The sequence below is a fragment of the Aptenodytes forsteri genome, unplaced genomic scaffold, assembly GCF_000699145.1.
Source record: "Aptenodytes forsteri isolate BGI_AS27 unplaced genomic scaffold, ASM69914v1 Scaffold188, whole genome shotgun sequence".
In the NCBI taxonomy this organism is placed as follows: Eukaryota; Metazoa; Chordata; class Aves; order Sphenisciformes; family Spheniscidae; genus Aptenodytes; species Aptenodytes forsteri.
In genome coordinates this window covers 536487-558576 of record NW_008794371.1, presented here as the reverse complement: position 1 = coordinate 558576, position 22090 = coordinate 536487, and positions in this window count along the sequence as shown.

Sequence of the window (22090 nt, the reverse complement as noted above, 5' to 3'; positions counted from 1 at the left end):
CGGTGTGTGTGCACTCTTGCTTAGCGCATGCAAGGGGGACACACCAGAAGCAGCACATTTATGCATGGATGGTGCCTAGAAAATACCCCCCATGGAGTAGAAGTCTACAAGAACGGGTAGCATCTGCCTCTGCAATACTGAGTCAGGCTCTCCACCGGGCCACCCATGTCCCAGACACACAGCTTTGCTCCCTCCAAGCACTGGCCTTGCTCTCCCTTCTCCAGACTCTGCATCTTTCACACAGCGGCTCACTGCCCTGCGGGGCAACCAGCCAGCCACACGCAGGAGGCCTGTGCTCGGAGCTGTCGTTACGTGAAGGGGCTCACTCGCCCCTTTTCCAAAGGCCATGCAGATGCTTTCTGGAACTCAAGGGCTGCTTCTAGCTCTGAGCACCTGCACAGGTCATATTAGTATAGCAGTGATAGCCACTTCCCTGTAATGCTCCCAACCCTGGGATGTTAATTGGGGTCCTCACACATGCAGTTCTCATTGTCCCAACGACGGGGAGACTGAAGCAGCTCTACCATGTTAAAAGCAGGCAGCTGAATCCTTTAATACTTTGGAGCTCCTGATCCCTCTGGCTAATTGAATTCACCTAGAATATGTGAAGGTTTACAAGGAAATTGGGAAACTTTAGGAACACAAGGGTTATTGTGTGGGGAGGTGACTGGTGTATCCTCTTCACTTTCACCGCTACTGCTTTGCATTACATTGCTGCTGGCTGAGAAGCAGCCACAGCATCTGGTCTGCCGTGTCCCCTGTGGAGGTGGAGGACCCCAGCATGGGGCCAAGAGCTGGGGCTGACCCACCAAAATCCAGTGGGACACAAGAGGCCGAGCCCATCTGCTGCAGCAGAATCTTATTTGGAAGATGGTCCGTTGGGTCGCCGCAGATGTTGAGACACCTCCAGCATCTCCTGACATTGCACGTCCGTGTGGGTTTGGGCCACGTGGAAGGATGTGGCGAGGAACGGCCCCTGGGTTGGTGCTGAGATGAAACATTCTCCAGATGCCACCTCACTGGAAGGGTGAGCTGCGCTGTCAGAACAATGCAATTAGCCACTTAATTCTTAATGTTAATTAACTTTCGCTTGTTCTAGCACCTTTGTCAAGGTATCGCCCTGGTCTCTGGGGTGCTCTTGGGAAAGCAATTATATGCTAGTTACTTTGCAATTAATTACAGCTTTAAGAAGGCCGTGGGAGGGCACATCTTCCTGTTTGATCTTGTAAATGCTTCATTAAAGGCCCAACAAGGAATAGAATATTTTTGTAGTTTTGCTCACCTGGCAACCCTGTCCTTCTCCCCTTTGAAGAGGCAGTGGTGGCAGGTACTTATACTTTGTTTTAGAAAAGAAGAAAGACCAAAACCAATGCAGTTCATTTGCTACGGACACCGCACAACACCTCTGTTGCTTTCCCCTGACTACACAGGCTGCTAAAATTAACACTGAGAGTCTCTAGTATTAATAGGGAAGGATGGGTGACACTTTCCTAATGAAAGAGCTTTTCAGTGGAAAGGCTGCAGATGAAACCAAAATTTCACAGTATCTGCAAACCTGGGAAATGTTGACTTGTGGTCCAAAACCTGGAGAACATTTTGACTGAGATGTCTGAGGTCAAACACTGACCACATTCAGTCACCCAAGAAAAGCTTTTAAGCCAAGAAATGGAAACTTGAGGGTTTACCACTGATAAGTATTTAATGAAAGATCCTGAGGTTTTGATTTTTTTTAATTAGGCTGTTGGAAAAAAGATTTTATATATATCTATAATCCTGTTAGAATTTTCTCAGAGAAAGTGCCATTTTTAAAGCCTGTTCTACTGAAGAGATGCAGTTCAATTATACAATAGTTCCTTTGTTTTCTGCATTCTCACCCAGTTTCACAGTGAATTGAGCAACTGCCGCCAAAGAATGTGTTAAACGAGTAATTGACACGGCTGTGTTTTCTGCAGCAAGGAGCAGAATCCGACCTCTTGTACACGGCGCACCCTCTGAGCGAAGCACCACAATGAAAGACAGCCGTGGTGGATGGGAAGAGGAGCTGCTGGGTGCAGAATTCCCTAGTTTGAAGCAGTATCTCCATGGGCTGGTGACCCTTGCGTACAGCGATCTGCTGGCAGGGTGTCCCAGTGTCATCACGTCCTTGACTCCAACTGTGCCGCATCAGTCAAAGAGTGGGCCAATTTGGCCAGCAACCTGGGCCCCCTTGCCAAGACAGCCTTCATCCCATCCTCACTAGCCCTTGCGTGACTGCCTTCTCCCCCTCTTTCACCCGAGCGCCGGTGCAGGGAGCATTTGCGCCATACGGTGGGTTTCTGCTCTCCAGCTGGCACTCTTGCTTGGAGGAGCTCTGCCTTTCCACGAGCATCCTCTCAGGGAGGGGGGAACACAGCAGCTCAGATAAACTTGCTTGGATTATTTTGGACGCTGCTGGCAGCTGGAGTGTGTTGGAGGTGCTATGAAGCCTGGCGATGAAGTGAAGGAGGGAAAGAAGAAAAAACAGATGAGGACAGGAAGAAAAGAGTCTATTTACTCGGGGCTGCCTTTGCTGTTTCTGCATCTCTTAGCTTATCTACTGGATGCTGAAAAATTTAGTCTTTATTATGCTAATATTGCTCTTGTCAGCACAAATGGCATGGCTGTTCCCACCCTTCCCACCACCCGCTCCTGACAGCGCCTTCTCATTCGAGTGGGAGCACCAAGTCAGCAGAACAGACGGGGCCATCTCTACCCAGCACAGCCTGTGACTGCAGGGACTTTTTGTCTGGTATTGCAGCTTTGTGCTTTCTTCTTCTCCCTTTGAACCAATGCAGGGAAAAATGAAAGGAAGAGTTGAAAGGAAGGTGCACACATGCCGGGGAAGGCTGGGAGGTAGCTCGGGTGCTGCGGCATTGCCCAGTCCCTACAGGCAGCGTTGGCTGATCTGCCCTGCTCGTCTGGAAAGGGAGGACGCTCACCCCATGCATCATCCGACAGGGTGCGGGGTCTATTTGAGCTGTCAACTCCACAGGGCTATATGAGGTTGTAGAAGGATGAAATCCCCCCACTTGCACAGAAATGCTCCACACAAACACAGCAAACCCTCCACAGCAGAGCACCTGGCTGGAAATGGACGTGTCCATGCAGCTCTGCCCACCACCCTCCTGCCCCAAGACAGTGAGACATTTCTGGCTGCTCCCCCAAAGCCTGGCAGCATTTAGCTGCTGGGGAAGCTAAATGGATCTCACTGGGAGGACGTAACTCCATCAGAAGATCAGGCAGAGTTTGCAGGCATGGAGGCCTTCACAAAGAGAAGGACAGGGGTTAGGACGAGGCTCAGGGGCTCTGTGGGAAGGACGATCTGAGATGCGGTCTGCTTTCAACCTTCATTAGCAGCCTTGTTAATTTGCCCAGCTTCTCCCCTCTGCCACGGTGGCACGGGTCCATTCAGACCAAGCTGCCGACTGCAAGAGACGACTCTATGCTCGTTGGATAATTCAGCCCGATAGCAAGCAGACACCACAAACTAGCCCAGCAGTCTGGTAATGCAGGTGGTGCCTGGACTGACCGAGAGGGCCACAACCACCTCCTTGGCCCGCTGCCCCCTCCCGGTGCTCCTTCCCTATCAGGGCTGCCTGCGCCAGGGAATCCTGCATGCCCGACGCCCACGTGGCAAGGATAAATGGGAGCCATCAGTCACCAGGGCTATCAATCTGCCAAGCTGCATCAAATCTGCCATAAAAGACGTTTAAAAAGAAAATTGACATTTTGTTTTATAGTGCTGCAATTAAAGAAGGGGGAATGAGGGCTGGAGAACCCATGCTTCCTCGCATGGCTGCTCAGCAGGGCTGTGTGGGACTTGTCCTGTTCCCAGCCCCAAGCAACATCCCCCAGCTTTGGAGACCAGTGTCCACCAGGACTCCGGGGATGAAGCTCATGCTTTGGGCACGAAGGTTATCCCCAACACGGGCTCAGCAGCAGCTCAAAGCTTTGCAGTAGCGTAAGGCAGACCTGAACCCACCGCTCTGCTGATGAACAGCAACTCTCGGTCTGTCCCACTAACCGGAACCTGTGTCTTGCCCTGGGGCCACGCACATCACATCCTACAGTAACTCATTTGGTGAGCAGTAACTCTGGCAGAGGTGATTTTCCCACTGCCTGGCCCCAGCGAGGTGGAGATGCTGACTGAGCCTTTTCCACCACTTAGGGCAATCAAATGTCTTGCTCCCAAGTGGGTTCTTCAGTGTCTAATAAGGGTTGGGCACGCCTGCAGCCTGTTCCTCAGCAGCAGTACTAACACGGCCTCTTGCTTTCTCCTCCACCTACTTCCATGAATTGTGCAGAACCTGAAAATGTTAGCGATCTGCTGAGATGCTCAGCACTGTGCAGGAGGGGACTGCAGGCAAATAGATGCTCCTTAGAAAAATAGGAAGCTTCTCCCTTCTTCCTCTCTTGACTCCTCCTCGCCCTGACCAAGGACAGCCCATGTTCTTGGGCTGACCCTGATGCGTTACACCATTTTTATGGAGGGGGAGTCCCTAAGTGGCATGTTCCCATAAATAATAGTAAGCCATAAAATCTGGGATTTATGGAGTGCCTTTCACTGAGACGCTGCTGTGTACTTTATAACCACTGATGAATGAAGCCGTGTGGTGCACTGCAAAATACAGCAGTCTCTGCCTGTTATGGAGGAAACTGAGGCATGGAGGAAGCAACAGTTCCATGAAGGATGCACAGCCGGTCAGGAAAGGGGCTGGCAGGAGGACCCACATCCTGCTCTGAGCTCCTGTATTGAGCTGCAACCTCAACTGCCATCAGTGACATGGAGGACGACACATTTTATGGGCCAAATCTGCACCTGCTTTTCTCTGCCTTGCCACCCAGTGGTATACAGTGCCCCGGAGCAGCCCCCCTCCATGCTGCTGCCCCACCGCAGACATTTACTCCAGGAGATCCTTCCACATCTCATTTCAAGCCTTAGCTTTTATTCCTAGTCTTCAGCTCTTAATTTCTCTCTCCTTTGTCTATTAATTAATTCCACAAAGCACTTTGGGATACATTTATTATGAATGACACAGCAGCAAATAATCTCTCCAGTTTTATTACTGTGTGACTACAGCAGATCACCTGCTGATTGATGGCTACTTATCTGAGCGGGAGAGTGACCAGCAGCCAACGTGCATTAACCCCTCACTTATGAGGATGTAGGTCACGTCAAGGAGTCACAGCAGTTTAATGGAAATTTGGGCACTGTCCAAGAGGACCGGAACGATGTGTTCTCAGCAATTTGCCTTTTTTCAGGACCTGATGTATCCTGGGAATGGGGCTCATAGACTGCAAAGAGGATCATTGGGCATGCAGGGCGCTGCCTCCTTAACCCATCGGGCACTGGGTTTCATGCCTCTGGCGCTGGGCACTCCACGTGCACCTTTTGGAAATGAAAAAGCTGAAAACACTGCATGGCTGAACCAGAAGGGTTTCTCCTAGCTTGGTGCAGTGGATGCTGTCAGGTGGGGTGAAGGTGATGTTTGCAGAAACCAAATCAAACGTGGGATGAGCAGGAGCAGAAGAACAAGGGTGGGTGAGACAGCTCTGTCTGGGATTAAAATAGCAGAACTGAGAAAGGTGCACACAATTCTGTGGTTCCAGTTCCCTCCCAGTTACCATGCCCTCATCCTCCACAAATGCCCACTGTCCAACGGCACCGAGACCGGCAACGAAACACCTTGCCAAAAATTGCCAGCCATGCAGGGGTTCAGGCGAGGCTCAGAGCTGCAAAGTCCTGCCGAGGCTGAAACCATCTTTGGTGAGCTCAGAAGCAGGAATGTTGGCACCTGGGAAACTTTAATGCTGAAAACTAGATTTTAGGTAGCTCCAGGGTTAAACTATAATTAAGAGGGCCTTATAGGCTTTAAATTTTTAACTTTGCCATCTAAAATGGAAACCAAGTGCCTCTGTCCTCCAGCAGATCGAACTCATAGTCTCCTGTACCTCAGCTCTCCATCTATTAAATGAATAATACTTGACGGACGTGCAAAGAGGGCAGACGCTAAAGCAGCTGAGGGGCTCAAATGCAAATTTTGCAAGCCCAGTAATTACCTCATGGGGATGAAAACACCACATTCTTGCCCTGATCATGAGAGAAGATGATGAGAAGCAAGGAAGGCCCCAAGATTCAAATAAGAAGTTCCAGCAGCACGGAAAAAAATGAAGCCAAATGATCGTCATCTTGATGGTAAATCTAATTAGACTTGTTGCTGATAGTTTCCTTTTATTTCTGCTAGCACTTTTTCAGGCAGAAGGACAGATGTCAAGACCAGCCTCTTAAATATCATTACCAAAGCAAGCATGGATATTGGGGAGCAAAAACTGTTTATGTTCTTGCTATTTAATGGCATAAACCAATACTCTTTACAGCAACTATTAGCTGGCTAATGGCATCCCATCATTCCTCATATCAGTTAAGTGACAGATGGAGCTGACGGCATAATTAAGCCACTAAGAGTCTCATAAATTACAAAACTACCACTGAAGCACCAACCACACCGAAGGAACCATTGCAAATATGATGTATGAGGAGTGCGAGCGAACAGTCGTCATTAAGTGACTGAAAGAAAACCATTATGGGGTTTGGTCGCACTGTGAAGAAACCTTAAAGTCAGTCACACTGCATCACTAATGAGACATGTTTTGCTGCCTTTCAGCCACGCTCCTGCTCACAGCCGAGTGAGGGAGGATGGAACTGGCCTTGTCTCACTGAGGAATGCAGCATCCACAGCGCCTGGAACGGCTGCAAATTCAATTTCTTGATACTGGAGGTAAGGGTACTTCAGCAGGAAAAAAATGCACCACTGGAGCGGTACCTGCAAATGGGGCTGGGGTGTAGGAGAGGGTGGCAAAAATGAGTCTTTTCTCCATAATCTCCCGATGAAAAGGAGGTGGCACTTCTGTGTCTCTCAGGTTTACTAAATTGCCCACTGCTAAGGATGGGAGAGTCCAGAAACGCTTCGCAGAAGCTGGAGCAGATTTTGCACCTGCCGCTTTTGTGTTTCTGGAGTCACAGTGACTAAGGACTCCTTTGTATTGCTAGCTGAACAGATTTTGTGGGAGTGGAGCCGTTTTTGACAGTGGTAAAATTTCTAACTCATTACAAACCTAAGTGAAGTTATTCTCCTCAATCTTTTCTTTTCACTTCATTCTCCTATATAACAGGAAAATGAAATATTGAAGAAAATTATCTTGGATAATTCTGACAGAAGTTTTTTGCTGTTTCTGAGATGTGAGGAAATTTGAAATAACAACTTTTCATCCCCCTTCCAGAAAAATCAAGTTTTGCACTCCTGAAATGCAGTGTATTGAGGAGCGGATCCTTGATATGAAAATGGGATATGGATCTTTTGTCTTTCCTCCTGGCTTTGCCTCTGCTCAGGACCACAGTGTTCAAGTGAAAGAAACTAGGAGCAAGGGAACAGTGGGATTCCCACTGCTGGATTTCCTTGAACTCCACAAAGCACCATACTAAAGAGCAAAGTTAAGACCTTGGGGAAGGGGGATGCTCAAACAACAGTGCATTGGATTTTAAAAGTCCACTTAGGTAATCTTTTGGAAGTCACAGGCCCAGGATATGTGAACATCTCCCTCTAGTTATACAGAAAATGGACATCCTTCCAGCTCCTCAGATGGCTCTACCCAGCACATTGCTAGCTTCTGGGAGAAGAAAGCCTTGTAAATGATAAGTTATAAACAGGCTTTTATTTTACAGTCCAACACCATGACCTGCAATGATACAGCAGATCATTTTAGCAGACTATTATCCCTTTGAATTTTAAATGAATTTAATTTACAAGACTAAGGATAGAGGAAGAGAACTATCCATGGAGATATTATATCATCAGAAAAAAAATCACACAGAGAAATCTGTAGCTCAGACAAATAGAAGCACATTAAGGCTGACAGTGAATGATGTGAATTTACCAGGGAATTATATAGAGAGGGTAAGGGAAGTGGCAGAATTTACATTTGGTGCCTGTGTTTATTGCTTACAGCTGAGCATTATAAATAATAAACTGGGTTCTTACTGCCTGTGCTATAGAGTTGTATTTTTCCCCTTCCTCCCCCTCTTCAGATCTTGTGGATTTTGTGACATGCACAAAGTACCTTGGAGAAGGAGCCGAAGTAAATGATTTGCTGGATGGCAGGAGAAAGGTGGGGTCAGGGAAAGGAGCGAGTCACAGAACAGGTGGGAGAGGAAGAAAACCCAAATTTTTCCAAAGCAGAAGTTGCCATGAGGGTTATCCTATCGAGTGGTACCCCTCAGGGACCTGGTTTTCAGGAAATGTCTTTGAAAAGCATGTCCTTTCAAAGCTTCCTAGATCAGGCCTACAAAATGGCCGGGTTTTTCTAACCATGTGGCCTCGGAGGCTGTGTGCTGGCTAATTGCCATATGGGATATTCCTGTCTCCTCACTGCCTTCAAGCCCAGCTTTACAGACCCTGGTACCTCATCCAAAGAGGTGCTAAGCCGGAGGGAAACAAGGGTTGGAAACCTTCCAGCGATCTCCTGCCTCGGGCTGTGGGCAAGACCAACTGCTGCAGCATTTCTGAGAGTCAAGCAGCCCACTCTGGGATGATGTACTCAGGGTGACTCTGACTTGGCTGAAATCACCCCTGCCTTGGGCAGTGCTTTCCAGCATCCCAAAAGCACTTTGTAAATGAGATCAGTGAATTTGTCATCAAGATAGGAACGCTGAGGCTGAGGTGTGGAGGGACAGAGTGGCACGACAACTGCCCAGACACACAACCCAGCTGCTCCACACGCCAGATCAAAGCATGTCCCGGGGATGCAGCTAGGAGGAGGGCACTTACTAAACACCAGGGTCTCTCACAAGTTGCACTCATACCTGCCAAGCAAAAACTCCCTGATTCACATCTGCCCAGCAAAAAATACCTTTGCAGATCTGGGCTTGTGGTGACTGTAAGGAACTCCCCAACAGCGGTGCACAACAGGACCCTCCTGTTGACTTTTCCAGCCTAAACATCTGCCTTAGGTGCCTCTGTCCATGGGGATTCTGCTTGCAGGCAGCTCACCCCAGCATCGGCCTCCTGGGCCAGGATCCACACAGCAGGCAGGGCAGGAGCTGTGCTCCTCCAGGTGCTCATCTGATCCCAAACCTTGGCAGAGCCACCCATGCAGCAGGCAGGCGCCTGGCCTTTCTGTGCCTCCGTTTCCCTATGTGTAAAGGGAGCAAAGGGCACTAGCCTCCTCTGTAAGCTGAGATCTAACCAGGAAAATAGCCATGCAAGATTTCAGGGTCATGAAGCAGCATTGCTGCTGCACTTCATTACCATCCTCTGGTCTCTCTTCCAGCCTTACCCCCTTCCTTGGCTCTGCTGTGGCCCTAACTCTGCTCTTTCATCTCTTCCCCTTGTCTTCACGGCCTCTGCTTCATGTCTCTGCCCATCACAGTGCACTGCAACACCGAGCCCTCTGCAGAGCTGAGTTATTTTCCTTCTTCCCTGTGGCAAGAAAGAAAAAGCAAATTTGATACCGATTTATTTCCAGTTATTGTTTGCTCCTCCACCAGTGGCTCATTTGGAAAGTTTAATCACTAGGTAGCTCATTCTGCTTTCTCACAGAGCATCTTTTGTGCTGCAAGACACGTTGCGCATTATGTTCTTTCCCTAACACAGTTTTCATGGAGTGAGCTTTAAAAATCATTTTCCTTGACCACTTTTCTTCTTGAACGTTTAAAGCACCTTTTCGTTGTGAATTCCTGGCTTTCCTCCCTCACAACTCTGCTTTTTGTGATCTGCCTTGACTCTGCATGGTCCAGTCGAAAATTCAATGAAAACAGCCGACAGATCTTTTAGTGGCAGCAAGTTGGGGGTCAAACCCCCAGAGAAGCCAGAACCTGAGATCAGCCCAAACCACGGCACGCAGATGTAAGCAGGCTGAGACTGCTTAGTCCTGCTGAGACTGCTGACTACACTGTCCTGCCTACACTAATTTCCTTCCAGCCCAGAAGGAGTTAAAAAAATAAGAGAAATAAGGCAAAATAAGAAACAACTCTGCTTTGATATGTAATAATTATCGCCACAGAGAGAAACTGCTCCGAAACTAGCAAAGAATATTCTTGCATGAGTTGCTGCATGGGTGATTCATGCAGGTACAGTAAAGCCTGACACATCTGAAAGCATCCCAGAAAGTATGTCCCCCACGTGCAGCAGATCTTGTGATTCCTGGAAGTACCGGGTTCATTGCATGAGTGGTATGTTACATGAGGACACGTTTCTCTTAGGGAAATCCCAGAGAAGGCAGCCCTGCCTTGGGCTCCCACTAACGCTGGTTGGAGTAGCTTTACAGGACTGTCCATCTGTAATCCTTCTGGATTGCAGTGGCTGGACTTGGCACACAGGCTACACATGTGTACCTGTGTGTAATGATCTGTTCAGACACTGTGTACCCAATTATGTCTTCTGTACATTGGCAATACTCCTAAGGTCCTGGAGATCATTTAATTAATTACACTGTACCATTTCATCTACATTCATTTCAGCAGCCCTGACTATGAAAATACCATCCTCTTTTTCACTGAGACAGGAACAAAGGTGCTCGTGTGAGAAATCTTTTTTAAGGCTTCCTTTTAATTTATCTTTTTTTTGCTTCAGCAGTGTTGAGAGGATGCAATGGGGTTCATTTCAGGTAAGAAACAGGAAGAGCTGTCGAGGATGAAGCTGTGCAAAGACCAGACGTGAGAACAAACTGGTACAGCTCAGTAGGGTGTCTTGCCTCCCAGCTGAAGGTTTGGAGATGATGGCTAAAGCAGAGCAGGAGGCCCTGCTGTCGGAGGAGCAGACACCAACAGGAGAACTGTGCGCAAACCCCCTGTCTGTGTAGTAACACTTGGGGTCAAGGGCCTGTGATTCAGTCCTTTGACCCCACCGGAGCTGGGTGACATTAGCATGTAGGCTGGGCTAAAAAAACCCCAGATTTATCTGCATTGGCAATATTCAGTTGAAAAACCCAAAGCAGAAAGCAATATTCCCCTCTACCCCAAGTCTGAAATACTTTAGTGTGACATTTTTCATAGGGACCACTCTAATTTCTCAGCTCACAGGGCTCAGTCTCTTTTCACACGGACTCCCATTATATACAACCATACTCGAAAGGCTAAAACCCTCCCATTTCTTATTTGGGGTTGAACAAAGCATTTCCTTTAGTCCCAAATGAAATCATTGCTGATTTCTCCATCCACTAAAAATTCAAAACTACAAAAGAAAACTACCCACTCTGGCTTCATCTGAAATGAATTCATTTCCCGGCTTGTGTGGGAACGGCAGGTGTGAGAGCCAGATTGCAATGCAGGTAGTAAATGAGCTCATCAAACTTCAGTTAGCAAAAATTCCACTCTGGACTAAATGAAACCAGTCTTGACTCTTTCTACAGTCAGCCAAGAGCAGGGGCAACCCTGAGAACAGGATTGTGCAGGAAGCCTTGGCTGCTAGCTGGAAAACTTGAACCTGGGATTTCTTGTTGCACCAGAGATCCCCAACGGCAGGAGATACTCCCCTCCAAGGTTTTTGGAGGAGGGAACAGAGCCCAATACACAGCAATGACAAATCCCCCCCGTAAGGCATGCGTGCGCCAGACTTGAGCTCAAATCCTGGGCTCATTAATGAGAAACACAAGTGGCACCACTTAAGTGCTGCGTGTCCTAAACGGCTCCGCTCTTTATTAGCACCTCCAGCTTTCTGCAAGAAGAGGGAAGGAATAAACAAAAGGTACAGTCCACAGATACGCCTGACTGACCTTGGTAAGTCAACATAATGTCAGCTTGTCTGTCTAATGCATCAACTACATAATTATGGCTGTCTCAGGGAGAGGTTACTAAGTCCCAGGTATCTGAAGTGTCACCAGACAGTGGAAGGCCTCTGCCACAGGATGGGAGAGGTTGCACTTGCGTTGGAGGCTGAGGGATGCAAGCGGGAGGGGAGGAGGAGGAAGAGGTAGGAGACAGAAGGTTGAATTTCGGCTGCCTCTGCCTCAGTAACTGCGCTGTGCCATGGATCCATTTCCTTTGTGCCCAGGGACTGTCATTCAAGGATGGATCCACCTCTCCACCCAAAATCCATGCATCTGGGCTCCTTCTGCAGCTAAAGCAGAGATGCTTGCTTGCAGTGGACATTTGCTGTAGATGGAGGGGGTGACAAAACCTCTGGAGAAGGTGCTTCTGCCTCTCCGCTGCCTGTAGAGGAAGCCCAGGGGGCTACCTTGGATTTGAGATTTGGATGGTTGAAGAAAAGGCACATCCAGCTCAGCCCTTCCATACAGCAGCCTCGAGTAGGAAAATCTCTTTCAAGAACAGATCTCTGCATTGCACAGCCCCTGCTCTCCCCTTCTCCCCACCACATTGTGTGGCACTGGGATAAACACACAGAAATCCTGCTGCAGGGAAAGGCTAAATAACCGAAATACAGACTGAAGCAGTAAGAAGGTTTTGCTGTGCCATGGGACATCTCTAAACAATCCTGTCCTATGTGGGGTCACTTTCCTCCCATCGCAGCCAGACACAAGCCCTGGATTCGGGAAGCTCAGGCTCTACCCCCCCAAGCAGGAGCTGCCATTCCATCACGCGTGTGCAGGGAAATGTGTGTGTTTGTGGCTGCGTTGCTGTGAGCATGGTAATGCTGCAAACCCTGCAACCTCCGCGTATTACCACAATACCACCAGCAATATCTGCCGCTTGCGTCTTTGTTCTTCCTGATGAAAGGACTCTTGAATTTGCGCATGATGCAATTTATTTGCCTTTTTTACAAATACACACTCCTTTCCTCCTCCTTCACTCTCCTTCTCTGAGATAATATTGACACCAATATCCATAAAGGAGAATATTAAAATAACCTTTTCCATTACATCCTAATTTAACTACTTCCCTGCGTTGTATGACACACCTGGCTGTCTTTGTTTGTTTGTAATGTGCTCCTTCATTCCTTTCTTGAGAGTCTCTCTATTCCATCAAATTCCTCCTCCTTGCACACTAAGCTGCAGATTACTTTTTCATAAGATGCAATTTCACCCAGATCTCATTACTTACTCTCTTAATGTATTTTCTGTATTTGTTTCAATTTCTCTTGTGCTCTGTTCTGCTGATAAAATAGTCAGTTGAGGTGCTGTGGAAAGCAACTTGCTGGAGTGCATTACCTAAAACTCTTCTTATTCTTGATTCGATATGCATTCTCTGTGCCTTTGGCCTGCCAGGCAGAATTAGACCCTAGAATGTAGCCCTCTTGATTTATTAACACCTATCTGATAATGGCATTTAAGCTGGCCAGGAACCAGGGGCAACAGGAGGGTGGGGAAAGAAACTCAGTGAGAATACTGGGTTTTCAAGCCAACCTCAAGATGCTTAAGTTTCATGAGGATGCTGTAATGCTCCATGAGAGGTGGAGTTCACTGTGGACACCCTCTCTCGGGATATACTACAGTCTCCCCCCACGCTCAGTAGCCAGGAGTGGCATAGAAATGGCAATTGCAATGCATCATTGGAGATGGGAGTCTACTTGGGAGCCCCTGGCCCAAAAAGGACATGAAGAATCGACTGCCTCCAAATTACAGGTCTTGCCCAGCATCATGTCAGTCCACCTAGATAGAAATGGTTCCATTTTGCCGGAATTACAGCAGTTGTGGACTGGACATCTTCCACTTCTCAGGTGTTCTGGGAGAAAAGTGAAAGCAACTTTTCTGGGGAGAGATGACAATGTTCAGGCAATGAGCTATTTTCTAGAAAAAAATCACCAGAAGTTTTAGATGAACCATCCTCATCAATTAGGAACTGCAGAGGAGCACCGTCTGCATTGGCCAGAGTTACAGCTACGGACACATCTGCCATCCCACCCTCATACTGACATAAACCTCTCCCCAGGCAGCCCCACAGGGGTGAGCAGAATTGAACAAGAGAGTAAAAAAGGTAGAAGAAAAGAGGCATCTGCGACACCAGGGAAACAGATAAGATGAGGAGGTCCTTTTGAAGTCAAAGTTGGAGCCAGTGGCAGGACAAGGGAACATGCTCAACTTTACTACATGTGTGAATCCCTCAAACGTCATCCTGATGGACTTGGATTATTCAAACCTTCTTGGGCTTGTGTGAGAGTCGCTGTCAAGCTCCCGTTCCCAGAGCGTATTTAAGCCCAGCGCTGGTTTGCCCCCTTCCCTTCATATTCACTGCTGGACCCCCAGCTGCAGGCAGACAGCAGCATTGCTGGTGACAGTGGACAGGACACGGCGCCTCTGTGCTGAGATATCTAGCTGACAGGGCAACGTAACAGCACAGCCTGTTCTCAGAAAAGAAGTATTTGCCTTAAGAGGCTTAAAGTGCAAGTTTGGGGTCTGGCCTGAACTCAAGCCAAAAAGAAAAAAAAGAAAACCCTCTAATTACAGGCAATATTTTTACTCCGCAGAAGATTAACAGGTCAGGAGAAGAATTTAAGTCTCCTCCTTTCCTGAATTCCGATTTAATAGCAAATAATCCTGCCCCTGAATGCAAAGAAAATATATTACCCTGGAGAATTCTGGTGAAGTTCAAAGGAGGTCAGACAACAAAAAGGTCAGAAATTAAACAGATGGCATTCTCCGATGGTGTATACAAAATAAAAAGTGATCTGCCTTCCTTTTCCATACCTACACTCCTCCCCATCATCAAATATCACACATACACCTCTTCTTGTTTGTTCTGTGGCTAAAATAAGAGTCTGAAGTCGCTAACACTCCCTAACCTTCAGTGATGTTCAGGCAAGCGCACCATTTTTAATGTGTCTGGAGGGAGGAATTTATTAAAGAGGCACTGCATTTAAAATATGCAAATGTTCCCAGTAACTACACAGGCCCATGAGGAAGCCAGATGAAATGTCATCCCTCCCTTCTCCCCCATTTTTATGCACTGAGATGGTTTATGGTTCCTCCTGTTTTATACTGTAACTGGGAGCATGGCAGATATTTAATCTGTTTGGAAATAATTGCAGCAATAATGATTATTTTATTGGGTTTAACTACATTCTAAAAAAAGGAGACGCTGCAGCAATGACATGCCAAGAAAGGGAGAAGGAGAAAAGACGCTCTGAGTGTGTGTGCAAGGTTTTATACCCTCCTATTTGCACACATGCGGGCGGGCATGGGGGCATGCCTGTGTGAGGCCTGAGGATGGGAGGGAGCACGTGAAAGTATATCTGGTTGAGCGTGAAATGGACTTACATGGGGCTTGTGCCCAAACACTCCAATAGGAGCCAAGCTGCCTGTGACCTCCAAACAGGACCACATCTTTAAAATTAATTGCTCATCCTGAGTTTTTACAAAGTTCTCCCTTTCGGAGTGCAGCAGGACAGGCGGGGCACGGGGAGAGGAAACACGATTAATTTTCTGTTTCTCTAGGTTTCCTCTTTGAAGCTGCTGTGTTACACAGCCTCAGGGCAGCTAAAAGCCACAGTGAGATGGACTCTGTGGTCTTAATCCCAGAGAAAACGCATCTCTCAAGTTCTTTTTATATCTTCCCAACCTTCCCAAATCCCTGCCTAATACCAAGCTTCAGAGAGCTTTCTTTTTCAAGTTTCCCCTGACTTCCCCATGCTCCCTGTTACCCCCTCCCTTTCGGCTGCTGCAGAAGAGCTGGGCTGTCAGAGAAGTGAACACCAGGGCAGCCATGCAGCCCTGTGAGGACTCGGCGATGACAGCTTGAAGGAAGGGCAGGTATTTCTACACATTGCATCACAGCAGCATGTTCGTATCCAGCAGGGTTTGACGTACCGGTTCCAGATTAGAAGGGGCTGCAGTGTGCATCTTTGGGGGTTGCTCATGCTGTACTGAAAGGAAAGGTTTTTGCCAGGGTCATAAAAAGAAACTGTAGCAGGACTCGAATTCAGGCCACCTCCAATCACAGCTCCTGAGACCTTGTGGAAGGCAGTGAATTGTTCTTGCTTGCAGCGTATTTTCTAAGGCATATAAGGAGTAGCACATCTTAATTAGAGGAGCATTTAGAGACATCCTGCACCCTTTATTGTCCTCTTCCCTCTCCAGGAGCACAGCTTAGCCGGGGAGCACTGGGATTAGGCCAAGCAAGCACTGAAACTGAGATGCCTTCTGAAATCTCCTGCATGAAAACCAGCTATTCTGAAATACAGCCTCCTTCCTCTCCCCATCAGCGGGAGTCCTTGCCGTGGCATGCTGACACTGGCTATCAGGGGGAGCAATGGATGCACAAGGTCGGGGCAAATTCTGGATGGGCAGGAGGAGTAGGCTCCCATGGGGATGGTGGAAGCAGAGGATGACACCGGTATCTGCAGCTGGTCTGCTCTGGGGATCCTGAGCTTTGTCTCCAGCATGACTCTTGGAAGAGGAGGTGAAGCTTTCCATCATGCAGCCCAGCTGTGAACAGTACCCAGGACCTTGAGGCTTTCAGGAGGAGCAGGGGGATGAAGGGGACACCTGACTCTCAGTGTGACCCCTCATGAACAAGGTTCCCCTGGCTTTGGAAGATGCCTTTTCTCAACAGAGCAGCTCTAGTTCCCCTTCCAGAAAAAACTTTCCATTTTCAACAGCTCTCATCCAGCTGTTGGTCATGAAAGTGTCCTGAGCACCAGGTTCTGCTTCTCCCTGAGGTTTAATGGATAGCTGCAATATGTGAAACCCCAATCACTTCTACAGCATCTATTTCTCTCTCACAGGCTGCATTGTTAAACCTCCATAAATATGTTTTCTGTCAGAAACTAGTGCTTAATTATTATATAATAACTGTCTTAATAAATAGAAATGCCTTATCTGAGGCACTTCATTTAACAGTTAAGGCATCATCTTCCCTCCCATAAATCCTGGAGCAGATCGAAATGTCAGAGGGTCTTAAAGCTACGATGGGAGGTGAAGCTAACATCCTTGTTTACGGGGAAAGGGAACATCTCCACAAGGTGTTCTCAGACCAGCACAGCACCCACATGTTTGAGTTTATGACACTGTTTGGAGCCCATCAAGCCAGAACAATTTGTCCAATTAGAATTCACACAGTGTAGATGTAAACTGGATAGCTATCAATCATGCAAAGAAAATTTTGGGAAGAAAAATGACAAGATAATTCAATCCCAACAGTCCCTTCCAGAGAGGAGAATCCCTCTCCGTCCCCAAATCCAGAACACAGTATGACACAGGGTCTATGAATAAGATGTCAGAGGTTTTCCATGACCACTGCAAACACTGCAACACTTGCCTGGGCTTCACCAACATGCATTAACCAGAGTTTGTTGCTTGATGTCATCTCCTTTCATCTCAATTAACTTCCCTTCTTTTTTCTCCCTCCTGACTACTCAATTAAAAGTGTGACCAAAAGTTCATTATTGTAATTCAATTTAGCTACAATTCCTGTGGGAACATAGAGAAGAGAGTGTGGCTGAGGGGCTGGAGAAGGGAGCAAAGGCAGAAAAGCTGTGGTGGAGTCTCCTGAAGAATTAGCAGGTCTTGTGAGCTTAGCTCTGGCTCACAAGAAGACGCCCAGCACAGCTTGGTCATGCCTGGTGCGCAGAGCCTGGCAAATAGGACTCAGCTAGCAGGGAAAAGTGTGATCCTAAACAGTGCTCCCATGGGAGGAGCAGTAAGATCTATCTAAGAACAAGAGATGAAGAGCAGGACAGTGATGATGGATGGTTGGATAGACAGATAGATAACAGACAGACAGCTACGCAGAGGGGCTGATAGACTGCTGTGCATGGGGATGGGTGGACAGAGGAACAGAGAAATTGGGAGTAAGAGGTGAAGCGCAAGTCTGACTTCCCTGGCGAGCTGTCCACATGGATTCTGCTAATTAACTTCCTTCTCACAACATCCTGGCAGGGTTGCAGACTAATTAGAAACCCCCCTCCTATGCTGAGAAGCTATCCTGACTTGGGCACTCACGGCCGCAGCCCTCAGATTGGGGACATATGGCAGCTGAACGTGCCAGACGAAGCAGCATGGCTTGTCAGAAAATGTCGGCAGCTGGGAATGAGCAGTCCAGCTCAGTCGCAAGCCCTCTCCAGTCTGCTTCCCTCGCCGTCTGCAAACAAAAGGGCCTTGAGTGCGAATCAGAGGCACTTCTTGGCAGCAGAGCTGCGCCAGCTTAAGTCAGAGGTGGAAATCAGGACACCAGACTCCCAGCTCTGCTAAAGTTACTCTCCACTCCCTTTCAGTCTTGAAAACAAATACAAAAATGTGTCATCAGCAAACTTACCTACCTCTTTAGTCAGCCCCGGCCACAACCATTAGTAAATAGACTGAGCAATATTCCCATCTAACGCTGACCTGCAAGAACCCCTTGACAATCACAGTTTCCCCTGCTGAGAATTGCCCATTTCTTCCTATTCTCTCCAACAGCATTAATCTATCACAGGGATTTTAACTTGCACCCCCTGGTCACCATCATGCCTTGATAGCTCTCTGTCAGGGCCTTTATCAAAAAAGGCTTTTGAAATTCAAAAGGAGTGTGTGTATATGTACTCTCTCATTCCCTTTTATCCACTGGTCTCTTAACTCATCCAAAGGATTTAAGCGGGTTGGAGAAACACAGTTTTCTTCAGCAGAAACCACACTGTCTGTCCCTTATCCTATAGAAAAGCCTAAATATGGACTCTGAAAGTCCCTGCTGCTGGGAATGTGAATGCAGCCATCCTGCTTTGAAGCTGTCTGAGACTCATGCAGTTCCCAGATGAAGGGCTAGCTGGCTCTGTCAAAGGAAGAGACAAGTCTTTCAAAGATGCTTGGAGATAACAGGAAAGATGTCAGCGGCCCACAGATTCTCCTCTTCCTCCTTCTTTTCTTAGATTTTCTTTAGCCTCTTTAGCTCCTTGTCTCTGTCAGCTTGTGCTGAGGAGGAGCGAGGCAGTTCTGCAGACTACCCACACCTGGGAAAAAAATAGGGAAAGGGCCTGATGTCAAATGGGAAACAACTAAAATATCCTGAAAGTGAGGGTCCTTAGCCAGGCGCTGCTGGGCCTGGGGACACAGCCCAAGAGCATGAGGCTGTACTGTGACCTGGAGGTCCCAAGATGGGGTTTTTGCCCAGTTGAGGCCATGTTTCAGCCTGCAGAGAAAACAAAGCGCTGACCCAGTGCTGATGAGTGCTGCTCCGTGGGATGCTTTGGGGAGCATCAGCCACCCTCTCTGTACTCACCGATGGCTGTGCATCACCCACTTGTCTTGCAGCTCCCTGGCACCCCTCCTGAAGAAGTCTGGACATTTTGCTAATTCAGTTGTCCGTAGACTGGCTGTGCTCCCTCCCAAGGATCACTCAGAGCCCGCTGCTGTACAGCACGCTCGCCTGAGCAGTCCAGTGTGTTAGCACGTGGGCTCCTTTCTTGCTACTGACTTACTGTTCCAGCTTCCCTGCGCTTTGCTTTCGCCTCTGATAAAGGCAGGTTATCAGGATCTGCCTTGCCACCAGGGAATAGCTGAGAACGATAGTTATTATTGGATCTTCCAACCAGTCAGTGACACATTTGCCAGAACAGTGTACCTGGATTAAACCACCGTCTCCACCCAGAGCTCAGATGTCTCCAGGATCTGCTATCCATTTTCTTAATGCAACTGCCTGACAGTTAAATCCATGCCTATGTCTATTAGGGAAATGCATGTGTTATGAGCACCATGAATTCAGGCAGCCCTGTTAAATCTATTTGATGTATTCACTTCAACCCTACCCCCCCTCCCCCAAAAGTTACCTATCGGCCAGGCACTAGAGCTGTCAGGTCATGAAGGATAACAACATTATGGGACTAACGAAGAGCAAAACATCAGGGAAAGCAGGCTGGCTTCACGCTGCCTGCATTAGGCACAGGGCAGCTCTGGGAAAACAGCACTTCTGCATCAAGTGTGGGGGAAGCTTTTGAGACATCAGGCTCCACACACTGATCTGGAAGCACTTTGGAGACGTTCGCTAATGGAGATTATTGCCCTGAGGGGAAATGGGACGGCAAGGAAGGTAACAGCTTACATTTGCAGCTGATTTTAAGGCACTGGAGGGAGTCCCATGTTGGCTCTGACTAAGCCAGACCCAAAGCGGAGTCGCTGCATTGGCAGAGCTGAGGAGCCTGCCCAGAGCACAGTGGACCTCAGCCCATGACTGGAGACGTCATCTGCATTACGGACCTGCCCCAGGGAATGTCAGGTCTTTCAGCTCAGTCTCTGGGTCCCGGTTCCTCACTTGATCTCAGGCTGCAGACAGACCTTGGAAGGGCTCCAACATGTGCCTGGAGCAGGCCAGTCTCAGCTTTGAACTGCTCTCCAGAGAAACTTCTCACGCTTTCTGCTGGCTGTAAGGAGACAGACCTCAGCTGTTTGCCATTTATTGTTGAAAAGCAAGGGGAGATGGTGTGAATAGCCCTTCCCAGAGCACCCGTGCATGTCCAGATAAGTGGGTGGAGGAGATGGGGAGGTCTATACAGAGGGGAATGTCCTTGACTGGAGAGCATCCAGATAATGCCTACAGGAGCATGGACTTCTAGGAACCATCTACAGACCCTCTGGGCTCTGCTGACAACTGCTTCTCCTGTTTTAGGGCCTAAATGAATGTTCCAGATCTTCACCAAGTAGTATCACGGTGAAGACATGGGTGAAACTCCCTTGGGCCCTGGCTGGAATGGCCCAAGATGTAGCGATATCCGCACAAGTCACGCAGCCTTGCCTTGAGCATGTGGGCTTCCCTCCCACTCCAAGATGCTACCAGGGCTGGGATTTTTGTTGTTTCTTTTTTTTGTCCTTCTTCTTTTAACCTTTCTTTGAGCTCTCGCTTGCTTCCTCAGCACCTAGTGTAATTGCTTGCAGTCTCTGAGGATCCTGGTGAGGATTTATGTAACACACCAGGCAGCAATTTGAAAGGCTGCTTTTGGATATAAGAACTTAATGCTACACCAGCCTTGGGGAAAATGAGCTGAAATCCTTGGGAGGGCTGCTGTGTTTGCTGCACAAGCAAAAGGCTTCGGGGCAGCGCAGGTGCCTCTGAGTCTCCCCTCGCCTTGCCTTGAGCATGTGGGCTTCCCTCCCACTCCAAGATGCTACCAGGGCTGGGATTTTTGTTGTTTCTTTTTTTTGTCCTTCTTCTTTTAACCTTTCTTTGAGCTCGCGCTTGCTTCCTCAGCACCTAGTGTAATTGCTTGCAGTCTCAGGATCCTGGGGTGAGGATTTATGTAACACACCAGGCAGCAATTTGAAAGGCTGCTTTTGGATATAAGAACTTAATGCTACACCAGCCTTGGGGAAAATGAGCTGAAATCCTTGGGAGGGCTGCTGTGTTTGCTGCACAAGCAAAAGGCTTCGGGGCAGCGCAGGTGCCTCTGAGTCTCCCCTCTCCTTGCACAGCGAGAAGGGGAGAAAAGAAGAGGTGTCTTTAGGCAAGTGGCTCGCTCCTTCTATGTCTCATTTTGCTGCGGCTTTATCTAGAGGGGGACTCAGAGGCAGCCAGCAAACGCTCAGCATTGCTAAGCAGTTTGGAGAGGGGAGCGGAGACAGAGGGAGCATGGGTATTTTTCCGACAGACAGAGTGGTTTTGCTGGGGCTTCCTTCTCTCCTCTGCATTTCTGGTTGTATCAGGGCCAAACAGTCTCTTGGGGTACCTCTGTTGCTTTCACGATTGCCACCTGAGGCAGGCGTCAGGACTTTGGTGCCCTTGGTTATTTAGGGGAGGGATTTGGGCAGGGATGGCAGAGGGGGTACTTTTAGGAGGAAAGGGAGAGAAACAATATTCTTGTAAGGCTCTTGAGCACAATGGCCCTGCAGCAGCACTTGAGTGCCCTGGTTTGAGGGATGTATTCCCCTGGTTTGACAGCACAGGCTGTGCCTGCCAGGCGATGAAAGCACAGCTGTGCACCAGATACCCACCAGAAGAAACCACCCCCAGCCAGCCCAGTTAGACCTGCCATGCACCGTCTCTTTCTGCACCTCCTCCACTGCCTGCCTACGTGAAAGTCTCCAACAGAGATGGGTTCTGGCACCTGAAGGAACAATGTGTTTTCAGGAGGGCTGAAATTTTTCATTTCAACTTTCCTTAAACTAGAGTTTATAGTTTTTTTCCCCTTCAAAATCATATAGGACTGTTGTGGTTTAACCC